Source organism: Microcebus murinus, chromosome 1 (genome assembly GCF_040939455.1).
Source record: "Microcebus murinus isolate Inina chromosome 1, M.murinus_Inina_mat1.0, whole genome shotgun sequence".
NCBI classification, from domain to species: Eukaryota; Metazoa; Chordata; class Mammalia; order Primates; family Cheirogaleidae; genus Microcebus; species Microcebus murinus.
The window spans coordinates 23933352-23951417 of record NC_134104.1 but is presented as its reverse complement, the minus strand read 5'-3'; positions in this window follow the sequence as shown (position 1 = coordinate 23951417).

Here is an 18066-nt window from a genome sequence, read left to right as displayed (position 1 = left end):
TATTTTTATTAGTTGGCAGTAAAACAATTTTCTGATCTATGGCATCATTTAGAGCAAGATACACTGTGATTTTTTTCCTTAGCAACAGCAGTTTTTTTTCCCTTTTAAAATCTAGTTTTACCTTAAAAAGAAAATCATTAAAATGAAAGTCTGTGGGCAGTCCCCAATCAAAAATTAATCATGTTAATGAAAGATCAATATGTTAAAAAATCTTTGCAAGTATTATTTTAAAATTCTATAAGTCATTTTGTTTCTGAAATAAATTCTGACTTTACTGAATGTGAATGAAAGGATGAAATGCATTTTCTGATTCCAGACAATAAGTGTTGAGAGAAGATATAAAATGCCATCAAAAAGATAAACTTGAAAATATAGAATGCCATAGGAAGTTTACTGGATATATATTTAAGATGCGCTGAAAACCAAGTTCTACCAGTAATTGACTGAATAGAAATGAACAAATATTGCAAATTCCTTTAATCATTGTTCTGTTATTTGGAAGATGAAGATAGTTACATTTGCCAAATGTCTTGACTTTGGAAAGATGAAACAAAATATAACTATGAATCGTTTTTTGAAAACTGGTACTCATATGAAATACCTCAGGTATATTTGGATACAAAAAATAAATTAGAAAAATATTCAATTTTATAGGTATTACTACAATCTAGAGGTTAAGAAGGTTAAGGGATGATATCAACAGATTAAAAAATAATAATCTAAAACAAAAACCTAACAAATACTTACAAGACACCTCTAAAAGTTTAACTTTGCATCAAGCAAAATGTCTTAATTTGGATAATATATTCATTAGGTTTGAACTGTATATTTTTCATGTTTCATCTAGGATATTTTACTGACTATAGTTTGTTAAATTATTAGCAATCCTAACATGAAGAATGTTAAATGCCTGTGGTGATGGCCACCCCAATTACTCTGATTTGATTAAATCACATTGTATGCCTGTATGAAAACATCACATGTACCCTATAAAGATATACAACTATTATGTACCCATAATAATTAAAAATAAAAAAATAAAAATAAATTATTAGTATTAATAAGAATATCTAAAAATATAGCTTAATGTAAGATATTTATTTCTATTAATATATAAATCAAGGATCTAGAAATGCAAATGGGGAAATATGCATTTAAAAGAAGGGAAAACAGTAATGCACCAAGGAATAAATAAAATAAGATATACATTATAAATATAGAAGCTATAAAACCTCACTACAGAACATAATAGAAAATATGAACAATAGAGAGATATACTATGATATTGGGCAGGTAGATATGTGCCTAAAATTACTCTTCCAAATCAGTGTGTGATTATAAAATTCTAATTAATATTCTTATTATACAGGGAAAATTTTTACATAATCATTTTAAAGTAATTTTAGAATGAAAAGAAATAATGGTAAAGTGGTACAGTGGGAATGGAATTGCCTAATAATTATTCCATTGCTAACTATTGTAATGCTACAACAATCAAATCAGTTTTATATTAGCAAGTTTAGGTGGCTAGATCAGTGCATAACCCAGATAATTCAGAAATATATCTAAGTGTATATGACAATCTAGCATATAAAAAAGATAATATTTCAATTCATAGGAAAGGGTAGGTAATGCTATAAATTGTGCAGTCATATCTGGTTATTCATCTGGAGTAAAACTGAATGTCAAGTCTGTGACACATATATTCTATCTTGATGTAAAGTCTCACTACTGATGAAAATGAATGGTTTCAAACTTCAAATAAGCACTGAGAAATACATATTAAAATTAAAACTATACATACACGTTTTAAGCTATTAATTATATCCTGTGATTCTATTCCTTGGAGATAAATTTGTCCAGTATGATATGGAAAATATAGTCAAAATCATGAACAATCATAAAAAGAGTGAAAATTAAGAGATTGTTTTTCTATGTAGAGACAAAAATAAATATATAATAGGCAAAAAAATGAAAAAGTTATATCTACTTTTCCATTCAGTTTATACTAAATCATATTTGCATAAAAAGTGAACAGGGAATTTTTGTTGATATATTATTCTGAATAAACATAATTCTGTCCAGCTTATGAAGACTTTGCTTTCCTCAAAACTATACAAATACTTTAGCAACAATAGACTATTAGCAGACATGGAAAATGATAAATTGTTTAGGTTTTAATCTTGCCCTTGATGTGCTCATTGACTCTTACAAGCTGAAAATAAAATGGACTTTGGATGATTATTAAAATAATACTAATAACTCCTGAAAAGAAAAGACCCAAGCAAATATACAAAAACAGGGAAAATTGCTGGTGGACAATGATTGTGAACAAAAGTTTAATACGGAAAATGTAAGAAGCTTGGCATTCTCAGGAATTTAGAAGCCAGAATAATTAACCAGTCAAAGAAAGCGTCAGGTCCTGCTGTCTCTTCCCAAGTTCTGATCATTTTTCAAGGGGTTGGTACATCTGGGGATCCTGATAGCTAAGCCCTGTATCCAATTTAGAAAGAGCATCCCTAATGTTAGCTGAAGGCAGTGGAGTAGAAATTTATCACTAAGGAATGAAATGCATTCCTCTTGGCTCAAAGCTGCTTAGAGGAATGCCATTTGTGCAGTATAAAAATGCATGGAAATCTTAGTTGTATTTTTCTTGAAATCTATGAAAAACTTTTTATGTCTTTGAGGGACAGAAAGCCTAAGTCGCTTTCGGGAAAATAGGAACCATCTTTAAACAGAACAAACATTGTACAGTAACATCTCCAACACATTGGGCCCCATTCTGTTTCTTATGTCATAGGCTAGGCCACCTGGAATTTTGTTACCTGATCGAACTTCAGGATCCCTGTATTTTCATATAGGTCCCCAGAATTGGGAAGGATGCTTTTGCTAACTTCAAATCTAAGAATACCTGCCATGCAGAGTCTATTCTGCTTGGAAAATCAGCAGAATCAAAGACCATAAATAATTGTCATGTCATTTTCTGGATACATTCAACATACTTTTGAAGAGAAACTATATCATTCAGTCTTCTGAGTTTGAATTAGAGTAAATAGTCAATGAATGGAAGAAGGAAGAATTCAGAACAATGTCTGACACCTAAAACACCCTGGCAAGCTCCAGAATGTTTTGATTTTCAAATAAAATGAATTATTCTTCTATTTTTGTTTCTTCTTCGAGTTAGCAAACTAGTTTGAGACATAAAATTTTCATGTGCCAAAATGAAAATTTTCTCCTCTGGTTAACAAAGAGTAGTGGTTATGAGGCAGAAAATAGTACAAAAGCAACTATTATATATATAATGGGGTAACTGTGAAACTCTGATAAACCCTAATGTGTTTCATAGGCCCATAGAGGCTTCTAGTTGTCCATAAAGTTACAGATATGAGCAGCTAACTTTTTCTTTCTTTGGGGTAGTGGAGCATGCCATTGTCACCTTCTCTCCCGGAGAGAAAGGTACTAGAAGAACATTCCTATACTCTGCTTACAAGTCACTCACTGATTACTCACTCTTTCCTCAAGGACTTTTCCTTTTACTTGAGAGAGAGGACTGAGAATGCATTACATAGGCAATTCTTTGGAAACCGTGTGCTATAGGTTTAAACACTATTTTCTTTTAGTGCAAAGTGGGATCGCTCTTAAGAAGTCTAGATTCTCCTGTCATTTAGAGAATGAAAATTTGGGTAGGGGGCAAGGAAGGTCATTTTGAAGTCCGATAGGCCTCAAATTTCAGTCATGTCTTGTATTATTTCATTAGCAAATAAGCTGATATTTAATCTTCATCTCTCTGATTTCCAAATGTGTGCTATCAATATATTTTGAATTTGTATAGACTTTGAATTAAGGTCTGAACCATTATCACTCCTAAAAAATGAAGCACTTCCCACCTAGTATCAACCACGTCTTCTCCTTTAATTTCTAAAAAAAGGTTTATGTAATCTGCCTAATTTAACTAATCATCCCTAAGAATAGAATTCTAATTTTATAAAACTGTTATAAGTTGGGATGTTCCATGGAGTTATTAGTTTACTTAACTTTTCTCATATTGGAAACTGTTAATACTTTCTTGACCATGAAGAATGTTCTGCCACAAATAGAAGCTCAATAAGTTTTGCTGATTTGTTTTAACAAGTGTAGGATTTGTTTTTCTTCGCCAGGCAAAGCTGGTTTACTAGATAAAATATTGACAGAAGAAGGAAGTCAACATTTATGGTCTAAGCATTTCCAATGTTAATATGCTTAAGAGAATACAAAATGTAAACAACAAGGCTATAAAATGACTTCGTCTTTCCTTAATCAGGAAAAACTACCAAAAATTTAATATAAACAAATGTGTAAGCTAAGTAAGTATAACCCAATTGGCATTTATACTACTGCTTTTCTATATAAGTCAAAATCTAGCTTACATAAGACCTAACTGACAATATATTATGGAAACATGATGCATCCATATAAACAAGAGAAAATCTGATAGTGCTTCAAGGAATAATACCCTTCTGTGTGTAAACAATTATTTAAGTTAAAAGGCTCTTTGAGAAATGACACTTGCTGTTCAATGTAGATTTCATAAAAGAAACTAGAGTTGCCAAAATCATCCTTGGAAAAAAATAGCATCATGTTGCTACGCCTTCATTTCTTCAAGACACACACACACATACCCCCAATATTATGAAAAGATGAAGTTTTTTTGTTCTTATCCCAAACAAATAGCATTTGTATTCTCTTTCAAACTATACCCATACTTTAATCTGGTCCCTGGACAACGTACAAATATTCCGTTTTTTACATGTATACACATTTCATTCTGTCACATAAAAGGGCAGCCCATTTTCCTAGTCTGGTTCCTATACAATACACAAACACTGTCCTCTTTTTTACATGAGTGTGCATTTTAGTCAGTTGAGCCAATTTCATTGATAAAAATAATCAAGTAGTAGAAACAAACCTTTACAGGTGTTTAGACCTTATATATCAATATAAATGTCAATTATCCTTTACTTACTCCCTAAGGAGATGAACACTTGCATCCAAAATTCTGTTAAGAGGCCCAACACAAAATGAAGCATAGATATTTTCTAGCAAACTGTGTGCTTTTCATAGGACTATCAGAAAATAATGTCTCTAACTCTAGGTCTCAATTCATCTCTTGCCATTTTTCTACTTCATTCTTGCCTCAGAATAGACGCTGCAACAACAAAGAACACACTTCATTTATACAAATATGCAATGTTTTGGGCCATAATTATTTTTTGCCTTTTAATACCCCCAATTCCTAATTTACACTTTTGATTTCACTTTAAATGATAATGTCCTTGAGAAGCCATCTCTTCAACTCCCTCAATCTGGGTTAGGTATAGGGTTGGCAGATAAAATATAAGATATATGGCAAAATTTGAATTTCATATAAACAATAATTTTTAGTATGCTACAAATAGTGCATGGGTATTTTTTGTGGATAATATCTAAGTATAGAGAGGACAGAAGGAGAAAAATCTCCACCAGAAATATAAACTTGTGAGCAGGATAGTTGCTAAAAGTGTTAAATTAGTTCAATGTGAATTAAGTTTTATTATAGTACAATGGCATTTCCAACTAAAACTTTAGTGTACGAAGTGGCTTTGTGTTCCTTGACTTTGAAAGATTAGATACTTAAACTATCATTTTGAGGAAAATGTACCCATGACCCCTCCCTCCTGTGAATTCTGTTTGAACTGTATTTGTGTGTGATCTGACCAAATTATACTATTTTCTAGTTCAAAAGACTTGATTCTTGTAGGTTTTCTAGTAGTAACTAACAAAAAACCAGGGAAATTTAGATGTCATTACTGTTAAGCATGTAGAGTGAAATTCTACTCATGCTATGCATAAAGAATGAGTATGAAACCATTTAATCGAAAGTAAGGTGATATCCACTCAGAGGTTGATAAAATGCTCACAGTGTTAAGGAGAAAATGTTAATCCACTTAAATCGACATTTATGACTGAAAATCACAGGACATGATAAAACTTACTTTTTTAATTAACCCTAGTGTTTGCCATGCACTAATACAACAACATCTAATTCCCATCAGTATCATTAAGTTCAAATAAAATACAACCTAATATTAACTTCAGAGCATTTTCTACAATGAATACTTGAAATATATTTTTTAAAAACTAAATGTAATGAAAAATCAGATTATAAAATTATCAATTCTTTAAGGTATTTTTAAAGTCATGCATGTGTTTCATATATATAATACATACATATCATGCATATATTCACATAAGATGTTGAAATAGAGGAAAAGGTTTAAATAACTGGATGTCTACCTAACAAAGTATCACTGATTGTTCTGAGTTACTTTTGGCTGGGGGTATGCACATACAGATGACTTTAATTTTCCTCTTTGCTTAGCAACATTTTCTAAATAATCTGTAATGAATATATTTTCATCAGGTAATAAGAAACATATTTTTAAAAATAGTTACAGTTTGAAAAACATTTTACCTTTTATAATTCACATCATTTGCCAGAGGCCCAAATACATATAGACTCTACTGAGCATTATGTGCTTAGAAAACCTAAAATGTAAACCCAGCTGGATGATGAAATGGCATAGAAAGCAATAATTTGTTTCCTAATAAGCTATATATAAGTCACTTCTTGAGTGAAGAATAGGTCAATTGTACTTTGTTTGCTATTGTTATTTATATCTTAAAGTGAATGTGTTTAACATTTTCCCCAGGGTCCCCTTTTGTAGTTATTGATGATTTCAGCTATTCATTGGCGTATGCACACATACTGAACTAAAATATACCAGGGGATGAATTACTCAGCTTTGTAAAAAGAGTTGATTTGTGCAAGAAAACACTGCCCTGAAGTGTCTGTGCTGAGAAATTAATCTTTACAAACATAGAGAAATCCCTACTGTTCAAACAAGTTCTCAGGGCACACAACGTGGGAAATAACCTGAACTTTGTCATTACCACTCAAATATTTTCTCATGGCTGTCTACTGAAAATCACAGAGCATGTCTAATAGGGCACTTTCTAAATATGTAAAATACTAGGTAATTTTAAAGGAAGCCACTTTTACTGTGATGAGCAACTACATGGCAAAACAAGGACATAAAAATGCATCCAAATAAGTTTTATAAAAAAATTTATTAAAAAATGTATTGATAAAAAATTTATTACCAAGGAACAAAATAGGCATACATAAAGATTGAAATGTAATTAAAATTATTACCATGTAGTCCTATTAAATATATGACAATTGCAAAATAGTAAAAAATATAATATTCTCATGGATAAGCATTTTTGATAACTATTATATGTATTCACATTTTAATACCCTTATGTATTTCCCTATGATAATAAGCAGCACTGCTTTAATATATTTGTTTCTTCCAAAGCAGTTGCGTGGGCTAAAAGGCGATGCAAAATAAGTAATTGGAATAAAAATATTGAAGTCATCTTTATATCCATTACAAATTATCTTCATTGCTGTCACCCAAATTTTCACAAATAACTGAGGAGTGGAAAAATCATTTTTTAGAATTCCAACCCCTGGATAAGAGTTCTCTAACATCTCTTACATAGAATATAAGGTAGGTCAAAATTCCTTTTTCTTTTGAAGATAATTTTGAATACACCCTATCACCATTTGCTTATTTTCAGCTTATTTTCCCCTTATTTTCAGCTTATTGTCACCAGTTATGCCCCATCGCTCCACTGAGACCTCTTCTTCGAAGATCATGGATTAATTCACCTTTTAAAAAGTTTATGGGCTGGGCACGGTGGCTCACGCCTGTAATCCTAGCACTCTGGGAGGCTGAGGCGGGTGGATTGTTTGAGCTCAGGAGTTCGAGACCAGCCTGAACCAAAGTGAGATCCCGTCTCTACTAAAAAGAGAAAGAAATTAGTTGGACATCTAAAAACATATTTAAAAAATTAGCCGGTCATGGTGGCGCATGCCTGTAGTCCCAGCTACTTGGGAGGATGAGGCAGGCTGATCGCCTGAGCCCAGGAATTTGTGGTAGCTGTGAGCTAGGCTGATGCCAGGGCACTCTAGCCACGCAACAGAGTGAGATGCTGTCTCAAAAAAAAACAAGAAAAGAAAAAAAAGTTTATGGAACTGTCTGAGCCTTCTTTAATTGCTGGAAACGTCTGAAACTTCTTCCCCTTTGATCTATTCTTACTTCAATGTTCTTTTTTATAAATTAATTAATTTATTTTTTAATTCAGGATATTTTGGGGGTACAAACTTTTGGCTACATGAAATGCATTTGCCTCACTCAAGCCAGGGCCACAAGTGTGTCCATTAGCTGTGGGTTTACCCACCCTACCCCCTCTACCCCCCACCAACCCACACCCACACCTGACCAGCACCCAATGAGTATTGCTACTATGTGAGCAGCACCTTAGTGCTGATCAATTATTACCAGTTTGATGGTGAGTAGATGTGGTGCCTGTTTTTCCATCCTTGTGATACCTCACTTGGAAGGATGGGTTCAATCTCTATCCAGGATAATATAAGAGGTGTTAGATCACCATTGTTTTTTGTAGTTGAATAGTATTCCATAGTATACATATAACACATTTTATGAATCCACTTATGTATTGATGGGCATTTGGGTTGTTTCCACGTCTTTGCAGTTGTAAATTGTGCTGCTATAAACATTTGAGTGCAGATGTCTTTATTATAGAATTTTTTTTTCTCTTTCGATAGATGCCTAGTAGTAGGATTCCTGGATCAAATGATATTTCTTTTTTAGCTCTTTCAGCTACCTCCAAATTACTTTCCACAGTGTTTGTACTAATTTGAAGTCCTACCAGCAGTATGAGAGTGTTTCAATATCTCCAAAACCATGCCAGCATTTGTTATTTGGGGATTTATTTTTACTTTATTTTTGTTTTTTATTTTTTTATTTTAGCGTATTATGGGGGTACAAGTGTTAAGGTTACGTATATTGCCAGTGACTCCTCCCCCCTCAAGTCAGAGCTTCAAGCATGTCCATTCCCCAAACGTTGCACATCTTACTCGTGTTTGCATGTACCCATCCCCTCCTCCCCCCTCCCACCTGCCCAACACCCAATAAATGTTATTCCTATATGTTTCCACTTAGGCGTTGATCTGTTAATACCAATTTGCTGGTGAGTACATGTGGTGCTTGTTTTTCCAATCTTGAGATACTTTGCTTAGTAGAATGGGTTCCAGCTCTATCCAGGAATATACAAGAGGTGCTATATCATCATTGTTTCTTAAAGCTAAATGGTATACATATACATACTCCATGGTATACATATACCACATTTTATTAATGCACTCATGAATTGATGGGCACTTGGGTTGTTTCCACAGCTTTGCAATTGTGAATTGTGCTGCTATAAACATTCGAGTGCAGGTGTCTTTTTCATAAAGTGACTTTTGATCTTTTGGGTAGATGCCCAGCAGTGGAATTGCTGGATCAAATGATAAATATACTTTTATTGCTTTGAGGTATTTCCATATAGCTTTCCACAGAGGTTGAACTAGTTTGCAGTCCCACCAGCAGTGTAGGAGTGTTCCTATCTCTCTGCATCCATGCCAGCATTTATTGTTTGGGGACTTTTTGATAGAGGCCATTCTCACTGGAGTTAGGTGATTTCTCATTGTAGTTTTGATTTGCATTTCTCTAATGATTAGAGATGTTGAGCACTTTTTTATATGTTTGCTGGCCATTACTCTGTTTTTTTTGAAAAATTTCTGTTCATGTCCTTTGCCCATTTATTGATGAGTTGTTTGATTTTTTCTTATTGATTTTCTTAAGTTCTATATAGATTCTTGTTATTAGCCCTTTATTGGATGTGTAGAAAGCAAATATTTTCTTCCATTCTGTAGGTTGTCTGTTCATGCTAAGGATAGTTTCCTTGGCTGTGCAGAAGCTTTTTAATTTGATCAAGTCCCATTTGTTTATTTTTGTTGATGCTATGATTGCCTTTGGGGGCCTTCTTCATAAATTCTTTACCTAGGCTATTGTCTAAAAGAGTCTTCCCCACATATTCTTGCAGAATTCTTAAGGTTTCATGTCTTTGGTTTAAGTCTGTTATCCAATGTGAGCTGATTTTTGTGAGAAGCTGTTTAGCCAATTCTTTCTCATTCCTACTTGCAGGTTTCTCTTACCCTGCCTTAGGTGCTCTAACTAACTCTAAGTCAGTTAGAGCACTGACTTCATGCTATTTTTGTGCCACTCTAAATGCTTTTTCTTGGCAGTCGCATGTATGGTTTCACTATTCATAGTCTTTTGAGGTAAGTCTCAATTTATGTCTCCACTTTGAATCATTCTCCCCTCCATTTCTGGATGTTTGCTTTCTGGCTGTTTTCACAGAGAGGTTTCATTAGCCACCTCATACCACATATATTTCAAATGGTCTGTCTCCTACTCTTCGATTCACAATCTGACTCAATGACTCTATTCCACCTGATTGTATAAACCAATATATTGGAAGGCATTTTTGACTCTTCACTTTCCCCAGAGAAAGTCAATTGCCAAGTCCTCTAAAGTTAGCTTTCGGGATATTTCTTGAGTTTTTACACTCCTCTGGCACACTGTAGCCAACTCAGTCTGGGTAAACATTATTTCTTTTCTGGATGATAGTTAGCAAAACTCCTTTCAACTTACCCTTCACAGAGCAGTGGAATGAATAGCTGATCATGGTATTTTGTACCTCAAACCTTTTATAGAAGCTTCTCATGCCCTTAAAAAATATCTGCTTGACATGATTTAAAAGCTGTCTATGATGTGGTCCATGTCGTTATCCAAATGTCCTCTCAAATTATGTATATTCCAATAAATTAATATAACCTTTAAAATTTGAAATTATTAACTTATTTCAGTTATATATTTTAAGTAATATTCAGCTTAGTATCATTGGCATGTGAGTCTAGTTATATTATTATTATTATCATCATCATTATTTATTTTTTCCTGTGACCAGCAAACATGTGAAACTTATGGGCACAAAAGCTTTATTAGGTTATTTTCATGCTGTCCACTTTTAAAACTTTTATCTATTCCTTTTTCAAATATGTCCTCTTTTTGCAAAGTGTTTTTAGAATTTTCTTTCTCAGTTTGAGCAGAAAACTTCCAAGTCACTGGTTCCAATCTAATTATAGCCAGGAAAGAGAAAATGTCACTGACACTGCCAACATCTTCTTTTCTCTACGTCTGAATAAAAGACTAACCTATGAATCTGGTTTTCTTGATAAATCAGTTCCTCATCTTTTACTTTCAACATAAAGCAACATGTTCTTATTGCTTTATATTTCGCTTAAAATATTTACCATTCCGAATTGTTTGTAGTTTTTAAAGTATAACACGTGTTGCTGATTTTACTTTTATCTAAATGCGTTATTAAAATTCTATTCATACATATACAACATGGATAATGAGCAGTATATTTTTAGAAAAAAATTTAAAAATAACTATATATTACTACTTATTGTACAATATCAAACATAATGGTATCATTGAAACCTCTCCATGATCACATCCCATATCTAAAACCCTGGAGCTATCCATATTTATGAATGTCTATTTCATATTATCTTGCTTTCCACTCATTTTTACAAACAGACTTATCTGCTGGTTTTTGCACATTATATAAATGGTATCACACAGTATGAATCCTTATACACTTACTTTTTATAGTTTAATTTGTTTCTACTCTTTACATTTTGGTAAATACTTTATCAATAGCTCTTTCTATGCATACGTATACTGGTTAAAAATGTATGTTCATTTTTGTACACAAACAAATAAAAATGTATTTATTTATTCTCTTGTTACTGAAAGCTTGATCCTTGTTCTGGTGGCTAAATCGATAAGAACAAGGACCAAAAGTTGAGGATAAAGAAAGAAAGATTTTTTTAATTTGCTAGCAAATGAGGAAGGTAGCAGATTAATGTCTAAAAGACCATTGTCACACTCATAACAAAAAAACAAGGCATTTTAAAGGAGTTGTTCTGTAGTTTGGATTCAGGGCTAGTAACTGATATCATGTGTCATCCCTTTGGGCCACTGTTGCTGAGCCATAGTCAGTGGTTTTTGTCTTAAGTCACTAACTACAATCTTATCTTCCACAGCAACTATCTTGTGACCCCATGGCCAAACAATATTGCTAAACCATCTCTTGTGGTTAAAAAATAAAACAAAGAACAAACAGTAAAGAACAAATATCACAAGCAAACAAGTTTTAGAGTTCTGTAGGAATTTTTACAGAAAACAGTTCTGTAAACTGTTGCCAGACAGTTTCATTGTCAGACTTTTAGCCCTGTTATACTCTTATGATCTACTCACTTCCTATGTTAGACCTTGTAATAATGTAAATGTTGTAAAAATGTTTGTTCACTTATATTTTCATTTGAAATTGTTTTAAAAAACTCCATTTTTATTTTTTATTGTTTATAATATAAACTAATTTTTAATTTTTTTTATTTTTATAGATTTAGGCCATACAACAAGTGCAGTTTTGTTACGACGTGTAGTGGTGAAACCTGTGGGCTTTTAGTGTAGCCATTTCCCAATTACTGTACTTTGTACCCATTAAGTAATTTCTGTCAGGGATCATTTCTATAATTCCTTGTTTAATATTATGTTGTATTTGTTAGGTCTGGAGCCAAGAGAGAGACATACAAAGCCTCACGTGTAGCAAGATGTTGTTTATTTTGAGCATCTGGGTGCAAATGAGTGGAGGCCGAAAAAGGCTTCCATGAGAGAAAAGGGAAGAGCCTTGGGTTTTATAGAGGGTTTTTCCTTAGGAGAGTAAATAAATTCTTTTCAAACAACTGGGAGGGATAAGGAAAGTAAGCTCCCTCTTGCATTTCGTTCCTTTATCTCCCTAGGGTTCTGGCAAAGACTATGTGCCTAACACACCCCTAAGAAGGGGAGAAGGGTGGGTTTTATAGGAGGTTTGGATGGAAATTTGGGGAGGGTGAATTTCTTAAGCCTAACAGTATTATATTTGTGTGTGTGGATATAGTCCCATTATTTTCACTGCTGTACAGTATGCAGTTGAATAAATAGCCAAATGTATTTATCCATTCTACTCTTGATTAAAAATTTACTCATTTATAAATTCTGGCATTTATAAACAGTTCTGCTACAAAAATTCTTATGACTCATGGTAAATTTCAAATTTATATACTTAGAAAAAATTTTGCTTGGGAGAGGGTGTGCATATACATGTATAGAAAATGCCATTGTTTTTACCAAATTATTTCTGTTAATGAATTCTCCCATCAACAGAATATGACTTTCTGAGATGCCAGATTCTCATTAAACTTTGTTATTACTCAGCATCAACATTTTTTTCACCAATCTGCTAAAGGCCGAACTGTATAATTTTCATTTTAATTTTATTTTCCTGATAATGAGGTTGAATATCTTCATATTAATCTTCATGATTTTTATAAGCAATTTCTTTATACAATGTTTGATATTTTTTACTCCTTTTATATTATGTTGTCGAATTTCTACTAATTGTTAATAATTAGTTATATGTTTCAACTACTAAGGGTTTGTGTTAAAAATGTGGAGTACTATTCAGCTATAAGAAACAATTGTGATATAGCACCTCTTGTATTTTCCTGGATAGAGCTGGAATCCGTTTTACTAAGTGAAGTACCCCAAGAATGGAAAAATAAGCACCACATGTACTCACCTACAAATTGGTTTCACTGATCAACACCTAAGTGGACATATAGGAATAACATTTATTGGGCATTTGGCAAATGGAGGGGGGAAAGAGGGGATGGTCTATACATACATAATGAGTGCAATGCGCACCATCTGGGGGATGGGCACGCTTGAAGCTCTGATTCCAGGTTGGGGGGATTGGGGAGGGGAGGCAACACACGTAACCTAAACATTTGTACCCCCATAATATGCTGAAATAATTTTTAAAAATTTAAAAAATGTTCAAACTACTCTTGCCCTATGCAGTATTTTACTTTCTTTATTATGCCTTTTGATGAACAGAAGTTTTTAATTTGAATGTAATAAAAAGGTTTTATCTTTAATAAATTTTTATTTATGAATAATTTTAGATTTATAACTGTAAAGACATATCCCTCAAGAGTTTTCCATGTTTTTAAAATCATGACTATATTGCAGTTGTCATAACTAAGAAACCATTATTATTAACTGAACACCCATACTTTGATTTCACTTGTTTTTCCACTACTGTCTTTTTACTATCCCAGAATCCAGTCTAGGATGCCTTATTTCATTTTGCCATCATGCCCCCTTAAACTTCTCTGGTTTGTAACAGTTTCTCAGTCTTTTTTGTTTTTTTCATGACATTTATAATTTTGAGGAATACTGGTAAGGTATTTTGTAGAGTGTTTCTGAATTTGAGTTTTCTCTGATGTTTGCCTAAAATTAGTTTGGAAACTAATTATTATTACTTTTTCTCATAATTATTTTTGGGGGAAGAATAACATAAAGGTGAAGGACCCTTCTCATTATGTCATATCAGTGGGTATGTGGTATCAACCATATTAAATCAATAGGGTGATGTGCATCCTGCCTCTAAGCATTTATGATCTTAATGGCATGCTACAAGTGTATCACCATTCACTATTTAATTAATATCTGTTTTTTGAAGATATTCTTTGCTTGGATAATGATGCTTGAAATTGCTGAATGCTCAAAATTAATTAGCTTTTGGTTGGACCACATAGCAAGTGTGAATTTAATTAAGTTCTGTATGGACTAGGGTGTTTCTAAAAGTGTCCCTTTAGATCTAATAAGGAGACACTATTTTTCTCCTCTTTCCATCCAGAGCAATAGCCAAAACAGATGACAAGTTGCTTTGCCATTCTTCTTTGTGGGAAGACTTTATTTACCATGAAGTTGTAGCACTCAGGGGCCTTGGCATGATGCAAAGGCCTGAGGCTCTGTCTTCTGCCCCCTCACGGGCCACTGGAACAAAGCATTCTATCACTGGGTAATGCTCACACCCTCAGGGCAGCCTCTGGCTGAAGAGCCTTTCTACCTCTGTGGAGTGCATTGTCTCATGCTGGCCTGGTGATTTTCCTTTCTATGTTACCGGGTCAGCCATACATTTAACAATTCTTTTTTAAAATATTTTATCCAGTATTTAAAATTTTTCTGTGTTGGAATTATTTTATAGAATCTGTAGTTTGCTGTGCTATCTTTTTAAAATATAATTTCCTCTTGATTTTTTTTACAGCTTCCATGCTTCTCTTTTAAAAGAGAGCAAACTACAGATTCTATAAAATAATTCCAACACAGAAAAATATTAAATGACATATGCAAATCTTCCAAAATCCAAAAACATTACCAAGTCCAAAATCCTTCTGGTCCCAAAAATTTCAGATAAGGGATCTTCAACCAGTATGATAGGATTGCGAGTATAGGAAAGGATTTGAAATGAAGAAGGTTAAGATACGAAATATTACTCACAGTGAAACAGATGGTATTCTTAGCATTAGCAATCTTACATCCTAGCTTCAATGTAGTTTATAATTTTCAGACTAACAAAATAGCACATTTTTCCCAGTGCTAAATAGATGGAACATCTGGTATTATCATAAAATACATAGCTCTAGTTCTCTTATTTTATTATATATGTATTTTGTGTGTGTAAGATTATAGCTCTTAGACATAAAAAGCATAGTCAAGTTATTAAAATAATTAACTATGATATGAAAACTTAAATGCAATCATATATAGTCCTTTTTTTATAAATTCTGAGACTATTAAATTTCAGCTTTCTGCAATTTTATAATAATTCCCAGAAAACCATATCTTATTATAAACATCATTATGTTGAAACTGTTACAAATTTAGCAGCCAAATGGGCAGATTTTTTTTGAAAATGCTAATCAGCCTTACCAACTCAGTAGTTAATTATTCATGTTTTCATGTAGAAGAAATAGGAAATACTAAAGATTTTGCATATCAAAGTTGAAGCCTGTTATAATGGCAGGAGGAAAATAATTAACAAATTAATTCATTGATACTTTCAAAAGAAAATTCTGAAAGTATTCTGTTTTAAAAGATATCAGTACTTTAAAAGTGTGGTTCATTTTTAAGATGAAATTAGATTGATTATATTAAGTATTAAATGACAATTTACAAATTGCAAATGATGATTTATTTGAAAACTTTCTACTTTGGCCATTGAGGTAACCTGAAATACATATGTTTGCATGTTGTGTATATGTTTGTATGTATATATGTAAGTGTATGTATGTGGTGTGTATGTGTGTTTACTTTTACACTTTGAAATTTTTTTATCTTTTATTTTCATGATAAATTTTTCTATTTGTTTTCTTCCTATATCTCTTCTCCATGTTTTTTATGTTCTTTTAAAATTGTAATATATCTGTCCTTGATTCCTGGCCCTGGGCCCACTCCCTCACCCTTTGCCCTCTGCTTAAGTCCATTGAGGTAAATCCTTCTGTGAGGCTTGCTGGAAGGTAAGGATTGTCGGGGCCAAGTCCATCCATTGTTCAGTGGTAGCAAGTGCTACCAATAACTCACAATGGTGAAGAATGATGATTCTGATGCACAAGACTTAGTAGACTGAGTGACCAGAAATCAAATGGATTATTAACAGCTCTCAGCAACAGAGACTCCAGGGTACCATACAGTGAGAGGTGAAAGTGGGGAGTTTATAAGAGCACATACACATTTCTCTGTCTAGCTTCCCAAATCCCCATGAGTATGCAGTATTTTTCCCTCTAGTGTCCCTTGAGTTCATCATTTTTTGGCCAAAGACAACAAGTAAGACTATCTAGCGCTTGTAGTCAGGAACTCTGACTAGTACATCATTCTTCTTAGCTATTTGTTGGGTATTTCTCCTTCTTGGCTCCAACAAACACTGTAAACTCTTTACTCTCCATCAGTATTTGACCCTTTATCTTTTATATCATATACCCGATTGCCTACTAGATATACCTACTTGGGTGCTCAAAAATAAACTCTTCAACATTATCTCCCTCTTAAAATCTGTGGCTCTTGTATTTCCACATAAACTAAAAATATGTGATTCATTCAGTCACTCAGGTACAAATATATGTTATTTTAGATTATTTCTTACTTCAAACTATTTGTTTCAAACCAGTTACAAAATCCAGCATAGCTAAAATCCTACAGATTTCTAGATTCTTTATATTTCTCATCTTTCCTATCACTACCGTCTCAATTGAAATCCCCCCGTGTTTTGTCTAGTGTAATAATTTTCTTCTTTTTCTTTTCCTACTTTTCTTACCCTTCAGTTTTAAATCCTTTCTTACATTAAATTTACTCCATTTGCTCCATTTTTGTGCTGCTGTAACAGAATGTATGAGACTGGGTAATTTATAATGAACATAAATTTATTGGCTCATAGTTAATGGAGTTTAAGAAGTTTTGTGAGTGCCTTCTCATCTCATGGAAGAAGGCAAAGGACCAAGAGAGGGCCAAACTTGCCCTTTTATAATGGAATCAATCATATATATGAGGGTGAGTAGAGCCTCCTGGCCTGATCACCTCTTAAGCTCTGACTTCTTTTTATTTTATTTTTTCCTTTTGAGACATAGTCTCTGTTACCAAGGCTAGATAGAGTACAGTGGCATCATCATAGCTCACTGCAACCTCAAACTCCTGGGCCCAGGTGATCCTTCTGCCTCAGCCTCCCAAGTAGCTGGGAATACAGGCATGCACCACCACACCTGGATAATTTTTTTCTATTTTTGGTAGAGAGGGGTCTCACTCCATCTCTTAATACTGTTGTAATGACAATTAAATTTCAACATAAATTTTAAATGGGACTGTCAACTCAAAATAATCAAAAGTATCAGAATCCAGAGTAAAAGAGTTTCTTCAAGCAAAAAGCTGGGAACAGCCATTCAGGTAACATAGACTCTAAATGGGGTCAGTGCTGAAGGAGCTCAGGAAATTTCACCCAAGAATATTACTCCTAGGTATAAAGAGTATTTTAACTAAAGGACCCTAGAAATCAACAGGCCTTGAAAGGTGCTTTCTCTTTTCTTCATAAAAAAACAGACACATCAAAAAGAATAATCAACTT